General features: G+C 44.8%; 1 pseudogene; it reads right to left on the bottom strand.

Moving 5' to 3' along the window:
* Positions 1-21,834, bottom strand: part of LOC111956733 (synergin gamma-like) — a 41,326-nt pseudogene that overhangs the window by 5,701 nt on the left and 13,791 nt on the right.

The raw sequence follows: 21,834 nt of genomic DNA, 5'->3' as shown, positions 1-21,834 counted from the left end.
TGTGTTGGCTTGACACAAGTGTGTGTCTGTACATGAGTGTGTGTGTGTGCAGACCTTGCTGCGTGAGTCCACGTTGAGCAGGCACACTCCACAGGCCAGCTCCTTGGCGTTCTTGATGCCGTGTCTCAGGATACAGGAGGAGAAGTCCAGCGAGCTCTCATCAGGCTGTACAGAGAAACACACAACACAACATTACACAAGGAGAAACACACACAGGCGCACATACTCAAACACACACACACATTTTATTACTTTTAATACTTTATTTGAATCCACAAATTGCATTACATTCAAGAAGGATTCAAAACATTTCAAAGGTCTTTGTATGCATGGACACTTAAGGATACAGAAAGCACCTTCTCATAACAGCTGAAACAGAGCAGTACCTAGTCTATTACTTTGCCTTAGGCTGGCCTGCAACCTGAAGGCCACGTACTGTAAGCCTATGTTTGTGACCGAGACACACACAGGTTGGTGGCTTGCCCCCTGTATGGAGGTGCTGGCAGATTGGTCACCTGATCATAGGACTCCGCTGTGGGGCACACTATGTCGCTACGCCTCACATCAACAACCATTTGCAACTTCACAAAACACTGCATGAAACGAGGGATCTACAGTTCTGAAATTTGAGGAAATGTACCATATTTGCAAGGATTTTATAAGTGTGCCAACCAATTTACATTTAAAAAATAAGTTGTATATTTAAGCAATAAGGCTCGGGGGGGGTGTGGTATATGGCCAATATACCATGGCTAAGGGCTGTTCTTAGGCACGACGCAACGCATTCAAGGCTCGAACAACCTGGTTTACAATACCTAGATACAGACCACTGTAACTGTACAGGTGTAGCAGCTTCCTCTCCAACACCGAGCTACAGAACAATAGCTCGAAGGAATAGACATGTCTCTATTCATTCATTAACCAGCTAAATGAACTGAAGTAGAAATATGTCTTTAATCTGGGAAATGAAAGTAAATACAGTCCATTAGTCTGTTGGCAGCAGAGCTGTGTGAACAAATGAGTGTGCCCAGACAGCTCTCTCTCTCTCTTTCTCTCTCTCTCTCTCTCTCTCTCTGAGGAGGACGGAGCCTGCAGAATCAAAAAGCAGCTGCAGGTCTACGGTCTGAGATAACGTAGCATTACTACTCACTCACTGACTCAGTCTCCCTCTACTACCTCCCTCTGTCCCTCTCCGCTAATTCTCTCTCTTTCTCTACTGACATTATCTCGAGTCTGGAGATGGCCAGCCTGTATTATCTGCTGGCATTTGAGAAGCAATGTTATTCCTGAGGCTGGCTGTAGAGGATAAGGCCAGCACATCTCCTCTCTGCCTCTGTTCTCAACACATCACTACAGCCTACAACAGACAGCTCTACACTCCCCGTCCCCACAGCTACACACACTAACAGATACCACCATAGGGCTTGGTTTAGTACACTGTCACACAATCAAGGTTTCATTGATAATCCTACTAGGCAGTCTTTATCCACTCAACATTTCATCAGGAACATTTTCTAGACAAAGTTGTTACAATCAAGTGTCAATTTCTCAGGTCTGTGTGTAGCCTAACCAACTGCATTTTAGGAAGGGAGGTCTGTGAGTGTGTGTGTTGACTATACTGTGTGTGAGTGCTGGATGTGTGTGTGGTGTGTGTGTGTTGTGTGTGTGTGTGTGTGTGTGTGTGTGTGTGTGTGTGTGTGTGGTGTGTGTGTGTGTGTGTGTGTGTGTTGTGTGTGTGTGTGTGTGGTTGTGTGTGTGTGTGTGTGTGTGTGTGTGCGAGATCTGAGTCTGAGTCTTGTGTGTGTGTGTGTGTGTGTGTGTGTGTGTGTGTGTGTGTGTGTGTGTGTGGGGCGTACTGATTGGGTGTGTTTCTTACCGCCAGGTTGGCCAGGGACATGAGCCCATGAGGTTGTTTCCAGACGTGACTGATGTCCTTCAGAACAGCTGCTGCAGCTTGTCAGAACACACGGCCGTGGCCTTGATACCCAGCTCCACACGCTTGGTCACGCGGTACACCTCCACCACACCTGCCACATAAACACACTTAGACAATAAGACAACACCCATGCTCCCAGTTCTCTCCCACAGCCAGCTCCAACATAAGCTAAAGATAGACAGTGAGAAATACAACAAGGACAATGAAAAACAGCTAACATGTCTACACTCCCCTATGTTGAAACCTCCTCTGAAGTTGGATCATTAGACCAACCTGACATAATGTTGGCTGTAACACTACCCTCCCTGGGGATTGAAGGGTTAACATGTTGTTGTTCTCCGTTGAGAGGTCAAAGGTTTATAATGGTGTGTTTTTGGAGGAAGACTCATTGGTGGTACACTGTGTTCTGTTCTCAGCCCCTCACAACGGTATGTGTGCCTGTCCCACTCTCACCGCTCATTAAAAAGACCCACTGCTGTCTGTCTGGTCAGATACACACTCATGTGCATCCCAAATGGCACTCTATTCCCTACATAGTGCACTGCCTTTGACCAGAGCCCTATAGAGCACGGTCAAAAGGAATAAGGTGACATTTGAGACACATCCACAGTCCGTCAGACCGAGCGAAGACAAGCCCCCACTAGGATCCACAGTCTGTCAGGCCGGGCGAAGACAAGCCCCCACTAGGATCCACAGGCAACACTGGAGGGCTGGATAAATATCTCAGAGGGGATCAGGCAGAGTTTGGGGTTCTAGTTGAAGACTGTTGGACCTTGTTTAACTTCTTTGGGACTGGGGGGCAGTATTGAGTAGCTTGGATGAATAAGGTGCCCAGAGTAAACTGCCTGCTACTCAGGCCCAGAAGCTGGAATATGCATATAATTAGTAGATTTGGATAGAAAACATTCTGAAGTTTCTAAAACTGTTTGAATGATGTCTGTGAGTATAACATAACTCATATGGCTGGCACCCGTGAGAGCGAGCTGCGCTCCCTTTAATTTCTAAAGACAAAGGAATTGTCCGGTTGAAACATTATTGAAGATTAATGATAAAAACATCCTAAAGCTTGATTCTATACATCGTTTGTGCATTTGGATTAATGGACTAAACGCGCAAACAAAAAGAAGCTATTTTGACATAAATGACGGACTTTATCGAACAAAACAAACATTTATTGTGGAACTGGGATTCCTGGAAGCATTCCCATGAAGATCATCAAAGGTAAGTTAATATTTATAATGCTATTTCTGAGTTTTGTGACACCTCTGCTTGGTTGAAAAATGGCTGTATGTTTTTCTGTTGCTAGGCGCTGACATAATTGCATGGTGTGCTTTTACCGTAAAGTTTTTTGAAATCTGACACAGCGGTTGCATTAAGGAGAAGTTTATCTTTAATCGTATGTATAACACTTGTATCTTAGATCAATGTTTATGATGAGTATTTCTGTAATTTGATGTGGCTCTCTGCACTTTCACCGGATGTTTGTTTGAGACAGTGCATTTCTGAACATATTGCACCCATTTCAAATGAGGTTTTTGGACATAAAGAGGAACTTTATCGAACAAAACACACATTTATTGTCTAACATGGAGTCCTGGGAGTGCCATCCGGTGAAGATCATCAAAGGTTAGTGATTKATTTTAACGCTATTTCTGTCTTTTGTGACACCTCTCCTTCTTTGGAAAATGGCTGTATGGTTTTCTGTGACTAGGCGCTGACCTAACATAATCGCAAGGTGTGCTTTCGCATAAAGCCTTTTTGAAATCAGACTGGAGTGGCTGGATTAACAAGAAGTTTATCTTTAAAATAATACTTGTATTTTTTAGGATTTTTAATTATGAGATTTCTGGCGCCCTGCAATTTCACTGGCTGAGGCAATTTCCCAGAGAGGTTAACAAGCTCAGGACCTCCCTGTCGGCGTGTGTGTGTCGGTCGGTCGGTCGGTCGGTCGGTCGGTCGGTGTGTGTGTGTGTGTGTGTGTGTGTGTGTGTGTGTGTGTGTGTGTGTGTGTGTGTGTGTTGTCACCAGTAGGTATCCATGCCCTGAGCGACTGGATGACCTCAGTGCAAACAGTAGAGCAGCTGATGCTGTTTAGGGTGTTGTTGGCTTTAATGATGACCTGGGTCCAGAGACAGACAGCAGAATGGGTTAGGGTTACACACATACACACAAACAAAAACACACACGCTCAGATATGGCAAAACAGGAGATGGGGAACAGTCCTGCACACTATCTTACCTGTACAGACTCTCCAGACACCTCTGCCACTCATATGCATAGCGCTCACTCTCCTGAAACAACATGCTATAGTTGTTAGAATGAGTTCAGATATATGAGAAGACATTTACACATTCCATAAAAGACACTTCATAAATACAAAAAAAAATACAAAAAAATTATTAAGGCCAAAGCCTCTGTGGTTTGCTACTGAAATCAATGTCTACTGAACTTCTAAACACACTACAGAGCATCTGGATAATTGACGAATGTAGTTAACATGTCTGGGATAGAGTGACTGTGTGTGGGTCTCACCTCCACCTCCCCAGTCAGGTCCTTGTACTTGTCTCTGATGACGGGCAGGGCAGGCTTCTTCTCACTCAGGGTGCTGGAGCGGTCTCTGAAGGGCTGCTCCGGGGCCGGGAGGGGGGCGAGCGCCAATCTCCTTCTCCCCAACTGTGGCTACGCTGTTGGGAGCCTGAGGCAAGGAGAAGAGGAGAGAGTGTCTTGATACGTACATAATAATATATACAGGCAATGTCTGGCATACATTCAAATGCCCTTTTAATGGCCACTTCTACTAACCAAGAGATGTTGGCTAATTCCAGATATTTTTTTTCACCTTTATTTAACCAGGTAGGCAAGTTGAGAACAAGTTCTCATTTACAATTGCGACCTGGCCAAGATAAAGCAAAGCAGTTCGACACATACAACAAACACAGAGTTACACATGGAGTAAAACAAACATACAGTCAATAATACAGTAGAAAAATAAGTCTATATACAATGTGAGCAAATGAGGTGAGAAGGGAGGTAAAGGCAAAAAAAAGGCCATGGTGGCGAAGTAAATACAATATAGCAAGTAAAACCTGGAATGGTAGATTTGCAGTGGAAGAATGTGCAAAGTAGAGATAGAAATAACGGGGTGCAAAGGAGCAAAATAAATAAATACAGTAGGGGGAGAGGTAGTTGTTTGGGCTAAATTATAGATGGGCTATGTACAGGTGCAGTAATCTGTGAGCTGCTCTGACAGCTGGTGCATAAAGCTAGTGAGGGAGATAAGTGTTTCCAGTTTAAGAGATTTTTGTAGTTCGTTCAGTCATTGGCAGCAGAGAACTGGAGGAGAGGCGGCCAAAGGAAGAATTGGTTTTGGGGGTGACCAGAGAGATATACCTGCTGGAGCGCGTGCTACAGGTGGGTGCTGCTATGGTGACCAGCGAGCTGAGATAAGGGGGGACTTTACCTAGCAGGGTCTTGTAGATGACCTGGAGCCAGTGGGTTTGGCGACGATATGAAGCGAGGGCCAGCCAACGAGAGCGTACAGGTCGCAGTGGTGGGTAGTATTTGGGGCTTTGGTGACAAAACGGATGGCACTGTGATAGACTGCATCCAATTTATTGAGTAGGGTATTGGAGGCTATTTTGTAAATGACATCGCCGAAGTCGAGGATCGGTAGGATGGTCAGTTTTACAAAGGTATGTTTGGCAGCATGAGTGAAGGATGCTTTGTTGCGAATAGGAAGCCAATTCTAGATTTAACTTTGGATTGGAGATGTTTGATGTGAGTCTGGAAGGAGGTTTAGTCTAACCAGACACCTAGGTATTTGTAGTTGTCCACATATTCTAAGTCAGAACCGTCCAGAGTAGTGATGTTGGACGGGCGGGCAGGTGCAGGCAGTGATCGGTTGAAGAGCATGCATTTAGTTTTACTTGTATTTAAGAGCAATTGGATAGTTTTACTTGTATTTAAGAGCAATTGGAGGCCACGGAAGGAGAGTTGTATGGCATTGAAGCTCGTCTGGAGGGTTGTTAACACAGTGTCCAAAGAAGGGCCAGAAGTATACGAATGGTGTCGTCTGCGTAGAGGTGGATCAGAAACTCACCAGCAGCAAGAGCGACATCATTGATGTATACAGTCGGTCCAAGAATTTAACCCTGTGGCACCCCCATAGAGACTGCCAGAGGCCCGGACAACAGGCCCTCCGATTTGAATATGCACCTGTTTGTTTACTATGGCATAATTGGGACTTTTTACTGAGCTCATTTTCTGTTGTGGCTAATTCCTTCGGACAAGGACACAGACGTCAAAACACTTAATTTACAACAAATGATAATTATGTACAAAATAGCGCCACGGCAACCAATGCAAGTATGAATAATTAATGATGGTCACTCACTTACACAGACAGACACACACAGAAAAAACAGACAGACACATGAAAAAAGACACAGTCACATGCTGAGCACAAACTATGCCACAGGGGCTCTGTCTGTCTGTGTGTGTGTGTGTGTGTGTGTGTGTGTGTGTGTGTGTGTGTGTGTGTGTGTGTGTGTGTGTGTGTGTGTGTGTGTGTGTGTGTGTGTGTGTGTGTGTGTGTGTGTGTGTGTGTGAGAGAACCAGGTAATCACTCCCTGCGGAGACATGCATCATCCTCCCCACAGCATGACAGCACTAATACATTCCCCATTACCTCACACTGATCAGATTACATTCAATAAGGACAGAAGAATAACAAGTAAAAGTAATTAGGGTTAACACTGGGAGAGAAATTATTGAGGCAAATGAGCCTTTATCACTTTGGGGTAGGAATCGCTAATTAACTATGCATGAAACATAACACCGGAAAACAGCAGTAAAAAATTAACACACAAGGAGTGAATACGGTTCATTTCATCTGGGCATGGATTTTCTGGGCTGTGCTGTTAATTAATCTCATTTGCCCGTGTTGTGTAGCAAGGATGTGTTTTACAGTCTCTGGGCTGTAGTCACAACACTGCCATCTATTGTCTGACAGCGGAACTGCACTGAGCTGCCGGAGTAGCCACAGATGCTCCAATACGAGGTGATGAAAGTCCTGCTATGTCACATCACACACTACATCAGAACTAGAAGCGCATGAGAGTAACTGGACACAATATACCACCATCTACTTACTGAGGATCAGAAAATGTACGTATATCTACTATCTACAGAAAATAAATCAACAAGAGGAAAGAGAGACAGAGTACAGGTCAGATGACTCACCTTGTACAGAGAGGTCAAAGGTGGCCAGTTCGCTCTTGATCATCTCTTCACTGGACTTGACCTTGGTCTGAGAGCTGGCCTTCAAAAAGTCAGACTTCCCAAACTTGGCTTGTCCCCTGAAAGGCCCTGAACTCATCGAGGCTCGTTCAGGTTCCCCTCGGAGCCCGGCTCGGCCGCTGCCGTGGGGAGTCTGACTTCTCCGACACGTGCTGGCAAAGTCCCAAAGTCATCATCTCTGTCCCCACCCAAACCTCCCGGCTACACAGATCCAAAGTCAGCGAAGGCCTCAAACTTGCTGTCGGTCGACACACTATCCTCTGTTGAGAAGGTGGTGATCTTCGTCTGGCAGGTGTGTGTGATGGGGATGTTCTCTGTGCTGCCGAACGACGTCTCCTTCCTGTGGACTACGTCTGAGGGGAGAGAGGAGGAAACACCAGCACCGTCCAGGACCAGATGCTTCTTAGCCTGATCCTGAGCTGATAGGCATTCCTCTCTTTCTGACCAATCATAGCTTGCCAGCCTGCTGACTGTTGACGTTCCAAAGGGGTCAAACTTCACGTCGTCTCCTTCTGTAATGACAACACAAAATACACACTGGTACCTCTAAGTGGGAAAAGCATAGGGTGCTGAAATGATAGCTACTACTCAGTCAGCCATGATAAAGTGAAAAGGCATTTGGGCAAGCTATGATATGTTATATGAAAAATACTTACTGTGGGAGCCATATTCTGTTTCTGACGCTGAATGTGTGTTGACTTACAACAAGCAGTTTTACTTTGCTCAGAGTACCACCTCATCTCCCCTACATTGTAACAGCGAGATCAAATGCACCGCATTTAATCTTGTGCTGCACTATAGTGTGTGTAAGGGTTCACATACTAGGAGGGATAAAAAGCCGAAATTGATTGGGTTCTAAAAATATGTTTCTTCACCAGTCTATTTCCAATTGGTGACATAGATGACAGATAATATAGGGGTACAACATACGCTCGTTGCTCACATACAGATACAGTGAAATATTAGTTTGGATAATACCAATAGGTTTAAAACCTCTACAGGATCCCCCCGCGGGAAGGTTGAGCTAACGTAGGCTCATTAGCATGAGGTTATAAGTAACAAGAACATGTCACAGGACATATCTGATATGGGCAGAAAGCTTAAATTCAATGTTAATCTAACTGCATTGTCCAATTTACAGTAGATATTACAATGAAAGAATACCATGCTATTGTTTGAGGAGAATGCACAGTTATGACCTTGAAAATGTATTAATAAACCATTTAGGCACTTTTGGGTAGTCTTGATACAACATGTTGAACAGAAATGCAATGGTTCATTGAATCAGTCTAAAACTTTGCACATACACTGCTATCATCTAGTGGCCAAAATCTAAACTGCGCCTAACCTGGAATAGTACATTATGGCCTTTCTCATGCATTTCAAAGATATCAAAAAACACTATTTTTTCTTTGTATTATCTTTTACCAGATCTAGTTTGTTATATTCTCCCATATTAATTTCACATTTCCACAAACGTTTCAAATGGTATCAAAAATATGCATATCATTGCTTCAGGTCCTGAGCTACAGGCAGTTAGAATAGGGTATGTCATTTTAGGCGAAAGTTGGGGAAAAAGGGTCCGATCCTTAAGTTAAAGGGATACTTTGTGATTTTGGCAATGAGGCCCTTTATATACTTCCCCAGAATCAGATGAACTTGTAGATACCATTTGTATGTGTCTGTGTCCAGTGTGAAGGAAGTTAGAGGTAGTTTTGTGAGCCAATGCTAACTAGCGTTAGCACAACGTCTGGAAGTCTATGGGTATCTGCTAGCATAAATTAACCAAGGGTTGTGTTAGCTGTCCTCTGATCCAAAGGAAACAGATGTCCTGTCAGAGTTGGCTGCTGGGGTTGTGAGGTAGACTGGAGATCTGACAGTTCTGAAGCAGATAAGACAGGATAGGACGAGGCCCTGCTGTAGAACACCTCTCTAGTGTTTTCTCTAGGTGTGTGACAATACTGTAGCACAAACTATTAGGAGCAGACAGTTCTGCTAACATGATGATACAAAATGACATCCGTTTCATGACAGATTGCCATGGCAACCTCAGTAGTGGAGTGGAGCCGTTCGGTCTCTGTATTGATTATCTACCCCACAAACTGTGTTGTACAAGCAGAACACTGTTCAATTCATAACATATCAGGCAGGAATTGTATAACTACCGGTAACATAAACAAGCACACATTCTTACAAGTGCTCACACAGTCACACACTCAAACACTCAGAGATACACACTCCTTCTAAGATACAGTATAACCTGCAGGAATGTGTGGACCCCAGTCAGCGTAGCCTCATGCGTGACAGAACCCTTGCACGCAAAAAAGCAATTTGTGAAATTGACAAGGAGCTAGTGTAGTAGTAAGCCTAATGTAGCTAGACATAATCTGGCCTCTGAGGATAGGGAAGGGAGAAAATAAGACGGTACGCATTTCAGCAATACCAATAGTAATATTTATTACGACAACATGGGTTAAGAGAGCGAGAAAGATCACAAAATACTCTGAGAGAGGTCTATTGTTACAAGAGGTTTGCCAAACTAACACTTGTAAAAGTATATTTGAATCATTTAGAACACAAGGGCATGCAGAGTCAGAAAATAAGAGAAGAAAAACAAACAGAGAAAACGGTAAAAGAAAGAAACCCCCAGGAGAATATAGCTGCAGAAAGCAGAATGAGAAGGCACATTCACAGACTAAAATGAGTAAATCTCGGTAGAAGAAGACACACAGTAGTTGTACTAATAGGGTGGAAAACAACAGGTTGATTGATAGAAAGATATTTGAATACAGAACACTTGAAAAGCCAAGGTGATTTAAAGGACAGGTTCAAGGCAGGAGAGTGATTAACCCTTTGAGGACCTGAACGCTTCTCTACTATTCTCGCCATGATAGAAACTCAAATGTCAACGGCAGACGTTTGAGATCAAATAAATAAGGGTTTTGTCATTTTTAAATCAAAACTTTGTGTCCTACTACGTAATGACAACATCATATAAATAGGATACATTTCTACAGTCTACTACATCCAATAGGACTCAGAGGCATTACATTGCCTTCCATTCTATTTCTGAGAATTTGGAGGAGAGGTATGGATCACCAAATCCACATATCCATTACCGTTCACAAGTTTGGGGTCACTTAGAAATGTCCTTGTTTTTAAAGAAAAGCTAATTTTTTGTCCATTTAAAATAACATCAAATTGATCAGAAATATAGGGTAGACATTGTTAATGTTGTAAATGACTATTGTAGCTGGAAACAGCAGCTTTTTTATGGAATATCTACATTGACGTACAGAGGCCCATTATCAGCAACCATCACTCCTGTGTTCCAATGGCACGGTGTGTTAGCTAATCCAAGTTGATAATTTTAAAAAGGCTAATTGATCATTAGAAAACCCTAGAAGGCCAGCATCCCAGAGTCGCCTCTTCACTGTTGACATTGAGACTGGTGTTTTTCAGGTACTATTTAATGAAGCTGCCATTTGAGGACTCATGAGGCGTCTGTTCCTCAAACTAGACACTCGAATGTACTTGTCCTCTTGTTCAGTTGTACACCAGGGCCTCCCACTCCTCTTTCTATTCTGATTAGAGCCAGTTTGCGCTGTTCTGTGAAGGGAGTAGTACACAGCGTTGTACGAGATCTTCAGTTTCTTGGCAATTTCTCGCTTGGAATAGCCTTAATTTCTCTGAACAAGAATGACGAGTTTCAGAAGAAAGTGCTTTGTTTCTGGCCATTTTGAGCCTGTAATCAAACCCACAAATGCTGATGCTCCAGATACTCAACTAGTCTAAAGATGGCCAGTTTTATTGCTTCTTTAAATCAGTACAACAGTTTTCAGCTGTGCTAACATAATTGCAAAACGGTTTTCTAATGATCAATTAGCCTTTGAAAGGATAAACTTGGATTATTTAACACAACGTGCCATTGGAACACAGGAGCGATGGTTGCTGATTATGGGCTTCTGTACGCCTATGTAGATATTCCATTTAAAAAATCAGCCGTTTCCAGCTACAATAGTCATTTACAACATCAACTATGTCTACACTCTATTTCTGATCAGTTTGATGTTATTTTAAAAAGGACAAAAAAATTGCATTTTCTTTCAAAAACAAGGACATTTCTAAGTGATCCCAAACTTTTGAACGGTAGTGTATGTAAACTTGTCAAGTGATCCAACTACATTTTTCTCCATTATGATTCTTCATAAGACCATTCTGCTCAAGCTCTCAAAGGGTTAAAGAAACAAAGCGGCTATCTTACCACAAGACCTCAGAGAGGTTCTTCATCTTGTCCAATCACAGGTGACAAAATAGATTTAAAAAGAGACAGTATAATTTTTCTCTTGCTACCTATTAGTTCAACGCTCCTGTGTACAGGCTCTTAATAAGACTCATTCAATAACTAAACAGCAAGATAGGGTTTCTCAAGATAATAATCAATCTTTGATTCTGAACAAATCTAAAATATTTTCCATAACTAGGCTATCCTCATAAATACATTTAATCTTCAAATAGTTTACACAACACAGTTTAAAACAATATCAGGAAGTCTATCTAGTTTGAAAATAAATAAGAATTCATTTTCCTGTAATAAAAATACACTATTAAATCTGTATACATTTAGTATTTTTTAAATTTTCTTTAATAAAAACAACTAGTAATACTGTTAAGCAGAAAAATGGCATCCTATAATATGTTCTTGTCAATTTCACAAATTGAACAGGCAGGCACACTGCAGCAAAAAAGCAAGGCAGGGAGGGTATCAATAACTTCAGTGTGTTCTCAAGGAGCCTGTTCGTAGACCAACACATAACAAAACATACCTGAATATCAAAGACAAATGAAAAGGCTTCCTTTTGAGCTGCTCTGACCCAAAGGAGCCCCGGTCGGGGAAAATAAACACTGTCTCTTTAAGGTTGGTTACATTATATCCAGGATTGAACACAGTGCAAGCATGGTGAGGGTTTCACACTCCAAGGCCTGCTACTGAACACTTTCTTAAAGATGAGAATTGATTGGTGCTGTCCAGAAACAAAAATACTGATTGGATGAACGTGGGCCAGAATAAAAGAGAGCAGCAATTAACAGGTTCTGAGGAATGTTTTCAACGCTCCACTATCTCCATCATATTAATGGCAACCATTTTGCTGCATCTCCGGGATCCGTTGCCATTGCTCATTGTCTTACTCTCTCCTTCGAGAGTAGCCTAACCATTTCAGTTAAACTGAAAGTTGATTTATTCTGATGTGCAATAAAAACTTAAACAAAAAAAATGGGTGTCATTACATTGATCATTTCCCGATTTAGAATAACTAAAATGGTGAATTCCTAGACGGAACTTGATTGTGATGCCTCTTTGCCCGAACTGCTAAAACCAATAAACTGATATGTTGGCTAGTGTTGAAATATTATAGGCTATAAGGACATCTCACTGCACACTTATGCCAATAGATAAGCACATGGGTGTTAAAAGGAGTGTGCTGCTCACACACAGGGGATGTAAGGAGAGACCTTGAATGTACTCAGAGGAATATGAGACGTGATATGGAAGATGAGATGCTTGGTAAATTAATTACGATCATGAGAGAGGAGAAGGGTGCTGATATGGGCAATGCCTGGACATTAAGGCTAATTAGATTCCATGAGAGTGTTTCCATTTAGAGGTTCAGTACCCTGGTCCGCTAACCTCTGATCTCTTTGTAGTGATGTGGGCTTTGTGGGGTCAGGGCCAAGAGACCACTTAGTGCTTTTGCTCCATCTCCCTAAACCTATGGGAGACTAATACCCAACACTGGGAGTGTCAAGGAATACTATATGGGTACTCTCTCACACACAGTTGGAAAACTCACTCGTACACATACAAAACACAACCAAGCAATCACACTCACACATACCAACACACAACGAGCAATCAAAACAATTTACTCAATGCAATAAAATAAACTGTGTGATATGATAAACTGTAGGTGATTTTTGCCATTCATAAATACTTTTTGCCTTTTCATAAATACTTTCTTTTCACATAATACTGAAGTACAGTGCATTCGGAAAGTATTCAGACCCCTTACCCTTTTTCCACATTCTGTTACGTTACAGCCTTATTCTAAAAGTTATTAAATACATTTTTCCCTCATCAATCTACAGACAATACCCCACAATGACAAAGCAAAAACTGGATTTTAGAAATGATTGCAAATAATTTAAAAAGAATACCTTATCGACATAAGTATTCAGACCATTTGCTATTAGACTCGAAATTGAGCTCAGGTGAATCCTGTTTCCATTGATCATCCTTGAGATGTTTCTACAACTTGGAGTCCACCTGTGTTAAATTCAATTGATTGGACATGATTTGGAAAGGCACACACCTGTCTATATAAGGTCCCACAGAAGACAGTGCATGTCAGAGCAAAAACCAAGCCGTGAGGTCGAAGGAATTGTCCAAGACAGGATTGTGTGGAGGCACAGATCTGGGGAAGGGTACCAAAATAATTCTGCGGCATTGAAGATCCCCAAGAACAGTGGCCTCCATCATTCTTAAACAGAAGAAGTTTGGAACCACCAATACTCTTCCTAAACTGGCCGCCCAGCCAAACTGAGCAATCAGGGGAGAAGGGCCTTGGTCAGGGAGGTGACCAAAAACCCAGTGGTCACTCTGACAGAGCTCCAGAGTTCCTTTGTAGAGATGGGAGAAACTTCCAGAAGGACAACCATCTCTGCAGCACTCCACCAATCAGGCCTTTATGGTAAAGTGGCCAGACGGAAGCCATTCCTCAGTAAAAGACACATGACAGCCCGCTTGGGGTTGCAAAAAGGCACCTAAAGGACTTTCAGACCATGAGAAACAAGATGCTCTGGTCTGGTGAAACCAAGATTGAACTCTGGCCTGAATGGCAAGCTTCACGTCTGGAGGAAACCTGGCACCATCCCTACGGTGACGCATGGTGGTGGCAGCATCATGCTGTGGGGATGTTTTTCAGTGGCAGGGTCTCGGAGACTAGTCAGGATCGAGGAAAATATTAACAGAGTAAAGTACAGAGAGATTCTTGATGAAAACCTGCTCCAGAGCGCTCAGGACCTCAGACTGGGACGAAGGTTCACCTTCCAACAGGACAATGACCCTAAGCACACAGCCAAGACAATGCAGGAGTGGCTTTGGGACAAGTCATTGAATGTCTTTGAGTGGCCCAGCCAGAGCCTGGACTTGAACCCGATCAAACCTCTCTGGTGAGACGCCATCCAACCTGACAGAGCGTGATAGGATCTGCAGAGAATAATTTAAGAAACAGGTGTGCCAAGCTTGTAGCGTCATACCCAACAAGATTTGAGGCTGTAATCGCTGCCAAAGGTGCTTCAACAAAGTATTGAGTAAAGGGTCTGCATACTTAAGTAAATGTGATATTTCATTTTATTTATATTTATTGTTGCAAAAAAATCTAAAAACCTGTTTTTGCTTTGTCATTATGGGGTATTGTGTGTTGATTATTGACAAAAAACAATTTAATCAATTTTAGAATAATGTTGTAATGTAACAAAATGTGGAAAAAGTCAAGGGGTCTGAATACTTTCCGAATGCACTGCATGTCCACTCTCAAGGAACATCTTTACAAATGTTCCTTGTATGCCTCTTATTATCATCATGTTTGATATGATAACTGAGCATTAAGCATCAATATAATAAATCTGAGGAAGAATTTGGCTTGCTGTGAGTAAAGGTAAAGCCTATTGCAGCATACAGTAACTGGGCATTCTGAAAGTGATAAATGAAAGAAAATCTCCTGGTACAGAGGCCCATCACCATTACATGGCCCTGCGTTAATCTGCATTCAGCCATTTTAGTTGCGTCACTCAACAAAAGGTGCATTGAGGAGATGAGCGATGTGTGCTATGACAGCACAGACAGGGAATGAAGGCCAGTGGTATCATAGAGCAGCTTGACTGCATCACATCAACCTGACTGTCTCTCATCAGAGGAGGCGAGGAGGCCTGTGCTTTGACTGTGCTACAAATTCTAAACAAATTAGAAATAAATAATAAATTAATCTAAAGTACCTTAATACATTTAATAAATAAATAAATAATAAATAGTAGGTGAATAAATATGCTGAATTTAATACCAGGTAACGATGGGTTTGGGAATGAATGACTGGTGGGTGTGATGAGATGACTGTCTCATCATGATTTAGCAGTAATGTGGATGAGCTAGCTCACTGCTTTGCCCTCTAGTCTAAACCCTAGTTGAATGGGCGCTAAGGGGCACTGAGGGGGGTGGAGACAGAGAGGCCACCGCCAGGCCTACTATTGGTTCTCTATGTGTGACTGGACGGGGCCTCACCAGAGGAGGCGCACTAGTTCCTCACCTGCGGCAGGGGGTTGGTGGGCCGAGAGGCCCGGCAGGTCCAGAGAGCTGTCTGACATCACGTGCTTCAGGTCTCCACCCATGTCCGACAGCTTCATGTCCAGCTGCACTGACAGAGCGTCCTCAGAGTCCTCCTTGCCCACGCTGCTGCCCCCGATGGATGGGAGGTCTAGGGACTTAACTGAAGCCGAGTCCTCCTTGCCTCCGTGTTTGAAGGCTGACACCTTATCCACCAGGCTCTTCTCCGAGGCCCCCAGCGCCGTGCAGAACTTGGATGACTGGAAGTCGGCGAAGTCGTCTGCTTCGCTCCTGAGTGAAGAGAACGATCCGCCGGCACTCTCCTTGTTGTCGTCGTACGCCAAGCCTCCCTCCAGAGACAGCTGCTTGAACACGTCGTACTTGTCAGAGCCCTGCTGGGGCCGCTGTGTAGCGATGGTGGTCTCTCCTCTCCCCTCTGCCCTGCCCTCTCCAGACCTCAACCCCTCACCCCTGGTCTCCCCCCCAGAGCTGCCGAAAGCCATGAAGTCTGCAAAGTCATCCTGAGATGCTGCCACGCCCCCTCCCAGAGCAGTGCCAATAGGAGCAGCCTCAGAAGACGAGGCGGGGCCAAAGAGGGCAAAGTTGCCAAAGTCCTCAGCCTCTCCCCCAGGGGGCTTGGCCCCACCTGGTGGGAGCACTAGGGAGGGGGGCACAGAGGGGAAGGGACTGGGCTCGGTCTCAGCAGGGGTGGGGGCTGAGGGAGCCATAGAGGAGAAGAGATCCAGGTCAGCCATGTTGAGAGGGTTTTTAGGCTGAGAGAGAGAGACTGCTGGTTGTTGTTGATGTAGATGTAGCTGATTTTGTAGTTGCGGTAGAGACTGAGAGTTAGGGAAAGCAGGAGGGAAGGCTGGCTGAAACATCTTGGCCTGGTCTGGAGGGTCTAGTGGAGAGATGCTGTCGGCGGTTTTAAAGTCTGTGAAGCCATCATCCACGCTGACAGACTTGAAATCGGCAAATCCTTCGCCTGCGAAACAAATAGAACAATTGAAGAGGATTGCAAAAGCATTTAACACAGCAGCCAGACAGGAAGGACATTGGCATGACACAAAGTAACATCAGTCGCCTCAGTTCCAGATTTTTTAATAATTTCACAATCCTACAAGAGAGAGGCGGATTAGTTACGCCTCTGTAACATAGCAGAGGCACGTGGTGAATTTCAAGCAGTGGAGAGACCTGTGCTGGGCTGTAGTCCAGAGACACACTACTATGAAAGAACAGCAGCAGCACACAGCAGTACACAAACCAGGCTGGGCTCTCTACAGAGACACACACCACAACATGCAACAAGCCGTCTGTCAGTCCCTAACCGTGGGAAAGAACTCCCTACAATCTACAAAGACTTCCTCCCAAGTCTCAGTAGTGTTTTCGATTTTTAGAACAGCATCTTATTCCCAAACCACACATTTTACTTCAATCATGACAGGAGGGCCCTAGAAAACCACAAAGGAAAAGTGGGTAGAGAGAGTTGTGGTTGTAGGGGCTGCTACACAGCTGCAGTGACAGAAGCAGGAAATTGTGTTCACACCACTTCTGTTTTGTGGGAAAGAGAGAACTAATGTGCTCATTATGGAGAATGAGCCTGGCAGGCAGCACACAGGAAAGGTCACTGCAATCAGACTCAGGCAGGACTTACTGGAGTCGTGAGAGCTGATGTCCCTATCGGAAACTGTTCTAGTGAAACAGGGAACAGCAGGAAACAGACCTACATCAGGGCGACTTCTGAATATACTGAACACTCTGGAAATGTGCGCAAGATAAAAGCACACACACTACAAAGCAAACACAGCACTCAGAAAAGATACAAATAGTATTCTTCTTGGTACTCAGTCTCTAACCCCTTCCCATTTACACAACTCTACATTGGTCTAAATCTAGGTAGAACACATGGCTATTTCGGTCTACCTACAAAAACAAGTCATCAAACATATTTTCTCCTCCAAGGCTACTGTGACTTTGTGTTTGAAGGTCTGTCAGTTTCTTCCTCTAGCCATCTGTTGAGTACAGGGACCATATCAGAGCCCAGTCCCACTACGCACTCTCTGAGAGAAGGGTTGGGAGCTGTGTGGTTTGGCTTGGGAGCTGTGTGGTTTGGCTTGGGAGCTGTGTGGTTTGGCTTGGAACCAGTGTGGTTTGGCTTGGGAACAGTGTGGTTTGGCTTGGAAACAGTGTGGTTTGGCTTGGAAACAGTGTGGTTTGGCTTGGGAACAGTGTGGTTTGGCTTGGGAACAGTGTGGTTTGGCTTGGGAACAGTGTGGTTTGGCTTGGNAACAGTGTGGTTTGGCTTGGAAACAGTGTGGTTTGGCTTGGAAACAGTGTGGTTTGGCTTGGGAACAGTGTGGTTTGGCTTGGGAACTCTGTGTGCGTGTGCGCGTGCGTGCGCGTGCGTGTGACCCCAGCCCAGAGCCAGGGAAAGCTCTACTTACCTACTGGTTTCCTGTCACCTGGTGGCTCTAGCTGTCGGAACACACTGTATTTGTCTCCGCCAAAATCTGGGTCAAACAAGATAAACAAAACAGGTAAGCTTTCAACTGAATGATAAATTACAGCATAATTGGCAGGCAGGCAAGCAAATGTACTGTACTACAATACCACACAAAGACTGTTAGGTAAGTATTCTATGACAAACATGAATGTCTATTTCCTACACATCTGTTAGTTGTGGTGGAGGATGAGCGTATCAGCAGTGAATAGTTGAGGTGTGTTGTAGGGCCAGGAGGGTGTGTACCTGAGGCAGACTGAGAGGGCTCTGGAGGCTGCTCCACCGAGAGCTGCTTGAAGACAGCATACTTATCAGAGGATGACGAGGAGGAGCCAGAGACCGGAGTCAGAATGGCAGGAACACTGCAGACAGACAGACAATACACCATGCTCAGTCCACAGGGGAGTCTGGGGCTGTGTCCCAAGTTGCACCCTATTGCCTATATAGTGCACTACTTATGACCAGAGTGCGCTATGTATGTAGGAAATGTATGTAGGGAATAGTAGTGGACTATGTATGTAGGGATTTTTGGACGCAGTCTGGGGGTCAATGCTGCACCCATCTCCCTTACCTTAATCCCTTTAAGCTGCCTGAGTCGATTGGACACTTACAATGGTGAAATCCCATTGCCGTTTTATACCATACTCTCCCGCAGATAAGACACAGGGAATCAAAAGCCTGGAGGGAATGAGGGATCTCTCCTGATGCCTAGCCTTCAACTGACCATCATCTTGTTAAGAGCCATTCTACTGCTGCTGTGAGAGCCACCTGTCTATCCTGACGATTCAGCGTGGGGTTTTTCAGTCTCCCTTTCAATTGGACAGTGATCTGAGAGGGGAGGGGGGGGGGGATACGCAGGAGGAAACAATTAAGCTTTTGTTTTTGGGGAGAGAGAAGGGCATTTGTAAAGGACTATGCCCCCACGCCACTCAGACGTGAGAACCTTTATTTCCACATTCTCTTTGTTCTTTGTCTTATAAGATAACTGGCTTGGGGCTGCCTCTTCCTAAGGGGCACTCCCACGCAGGGTTTGAAAAGTAATATAAAGAAACTCATTAAGAGATGGTGAGGTGCAATTGTTACGCTGGAGAGACTATTACAAGCAACTAAGAGGCCATGTACTTGTTACCCACAATACCTGTATAACATGTAGCATTCAGCTTTACTTCCATACAGAACACATCATCTTATTTAAAGTAATAGCAAACACTGATCCAGCCACTGAACTGAAGTCAGTCAGTCTGTACTGTACCTGTTTTGGTGCAGAGAGGGTGTGTTGGTGGGAAGGTTCCCCTGACTCCCCCTGGAATTCAGTGAAGGACTTGGTCCCCTTCCCCTCCTCCTGCCCTGGGGGCCTCCTGGAAGTCCTGGAAGTCATCATCGTCTGCTTTCCCCTAAACACACCACCAAGACGATGGACACATGAGTGACCAAAGTAAACAGCACAGAATGAAGGCACACACTACTCTAAGTCGCTTTGGATAAAAGCGTCTACTAAATGGCATAAATTAAACATACTATTATACATAATGTGAAATGAAACCACATGTATCTGTATATACTATGGAGAGGCTTGGTTGGCTCAGTGGCTGGATGTGATACCTGCAAATTTGGGAAGTTGGTGATGAAGTTGGTGGGTAGTGGGGCCGAGGGTAGAGGAGTACCAGGAGGAGCCCTGCCCATGACTGCTGGTGCTGGTGTAGGCATGGCCATGGACACAGGGACAGGGGGCTGAGTCATCATGGGCTGCTGGTGTTGGTGCTGGATGACAGGGGCCATAGCCATAGCCAGGGCAGGCAGGTTGGGCACCGGGGGAGAGGGGAACTGGCTCAGGATCTCCACATTCATGGCTGGAAGACCACTCTGCAGGGGAGGGATGAACAGGGATCAGTGGTCAGGTTCAGATGAGGCTGCGTCTCCTAAATTATGATATATTTATTTTAAATTGTATTTATGCCCCCTTTTACTCCCAAATTTCGATCTTGTCTCATCGCTGCAACTCCCCAACGAGCTCGGGAGGCGAAAGTCGAGTCACGAGTCCCCCGAAACATGACCCACCAAACCGCGCTAGTTAACACCCGCCCGCTTAACCCGGAAGCCAGCCACACCAATGTGTCGGAGGAAACACCATTCAACTGACGACTGAGGTCATCCTGCAGGCGCCCGGCCCGCCACAAGGAGTCACTAGAGTGTGATGAGCCAAGTAAAACCCCCCCAGCCAAACCCTCCCCTAACTCGGACGACACTGGGCCAATTGTGCGCCGCCGTATGGGGCTCCCGATCACGGCCGGTTGTGATACAGCCCGGGATCGAACTCGGGTCTGTAGTGACGCCTCTCGCAATGCAGTGCTTTAGACCGCTGCGCCACTCGGGAGGCCCTGAATGATGGACTTTTAGCGTGACATCACTGAAAGTCACAGTAACTGCTTAATGCGTTAATGTCGATTTTCATATGTTAGACATTTAGAAAGTTACAGAGACAGGGGCATTACAATTTGCAAAGACACCCGTCATCCTATAGTGAATAGGCAGTGCTGTCTGTAAGTGCATCATAATTATAAAGCAGTGACACTGGAAAATTGTGCGTTTCCTTTCATCCAACCCAATCATCTATTATAATTGTATTCCATCCAGCAGGAGCCAGACAGATGTTTTGCTGAAATAAATCATTCATTAGTCAAGTTCCATTTTAACAGCCATCACTGGCGGCGGCTTCCCAATCTTTTTCATCATTGTACAAAGGATGCAGCTCATGCCGGCGCTCCCTCAAGACTCTTACGTAACAAAATAAGTGATATTATTCTCGCTGTGGCAGGTGGCGGTGGCGTGCAGAGTGAGTTGTGCAGTGCAGAGGATTGTCAGTCTCCCAGTGCTGGGTGCTGGTGAGCGACAGTGCCGGGCCAGGCCGGGGGAGATAAGAGGTCTGCTGTCACACTAGACTGAGAAGAGACTCAGTCACTTTCACCTGGCTGCCTGAGCTCACACCACTCCCTTTCACATGTCTGGGGTGACTGACTGTAAGACCGTTCACGGAAGATCAACTGCACACATAATAATATGCTAGGCCTAACTACTGAAGTGAAGTAAGGTGCTATGAAACATAGTTTTAGGGACTGTCCTTTACTTCACATGAAGAAAAGATCACAGTGAAGGATGGCCTTGTGTCCCCAATGACAGAACAGATCCTCAAATCTTTCTGTTGTTAATAACTCGGACCCTTTAAAAAATGTAAGGTGATGCAAATGCCTACCTGTGCCACACCAATCAGAGCCAGGACTGTGTAGAGCTCCTCCTTGGTCAGCATGCCAGGTGTGGTGCGATTGGCTGAGGCCCAAATCTGGCCCAGTGCTTCCCTGGGCAGGCCTGAGGACATCAGGATGGGGTAGAGCTTGGCTGTGTCGATGCCCCCCGGAGTCATGGTGAACTGCAGGACCTTCTTGAACATCTCTGGAAGGGAGAAAGAGAAGGCATAGCAACAGGTCAAACATATTACAGAAAGACTGGGTAGAACTAGGAAGTTCTCTGACTCAATGGAGAAGGCGTTGGAGAGGATCTGAGTAGACACCATAGACATAATGCATCATTGGTAGAAACCTGTTCCAAAACGTAGGTGTTTACCTGGGATGAGGCTGTCGTTGTAGAGCCAGCCTGGTACCATGGGCTGAGGGTACCCACCAACACCTGCTGTCAGCAACACAGGGACAGTTATGTTAGGAGCTG

The sequence above is a fragment of the Salvelinus sp. IW2-2015 genome, linkage group LG4p (assembly GCF_002910315.2).
Source record: "Salvelinus sp. IW2-2015 linkage group LG4p, ASM291031v2, whole genome shotgun sequence".
NCBI classification, from domain to species: domain Eukaryota; kingdom Metazoa; phylum Chordata; class Actinopteri; order Salmoniformes; family Salmonidae; genus Salvelinus; species Salvelinus sp. IW2-2015.
This window is presented reverse-complemented; position numbering and strand designations above follow the sequence as displayed.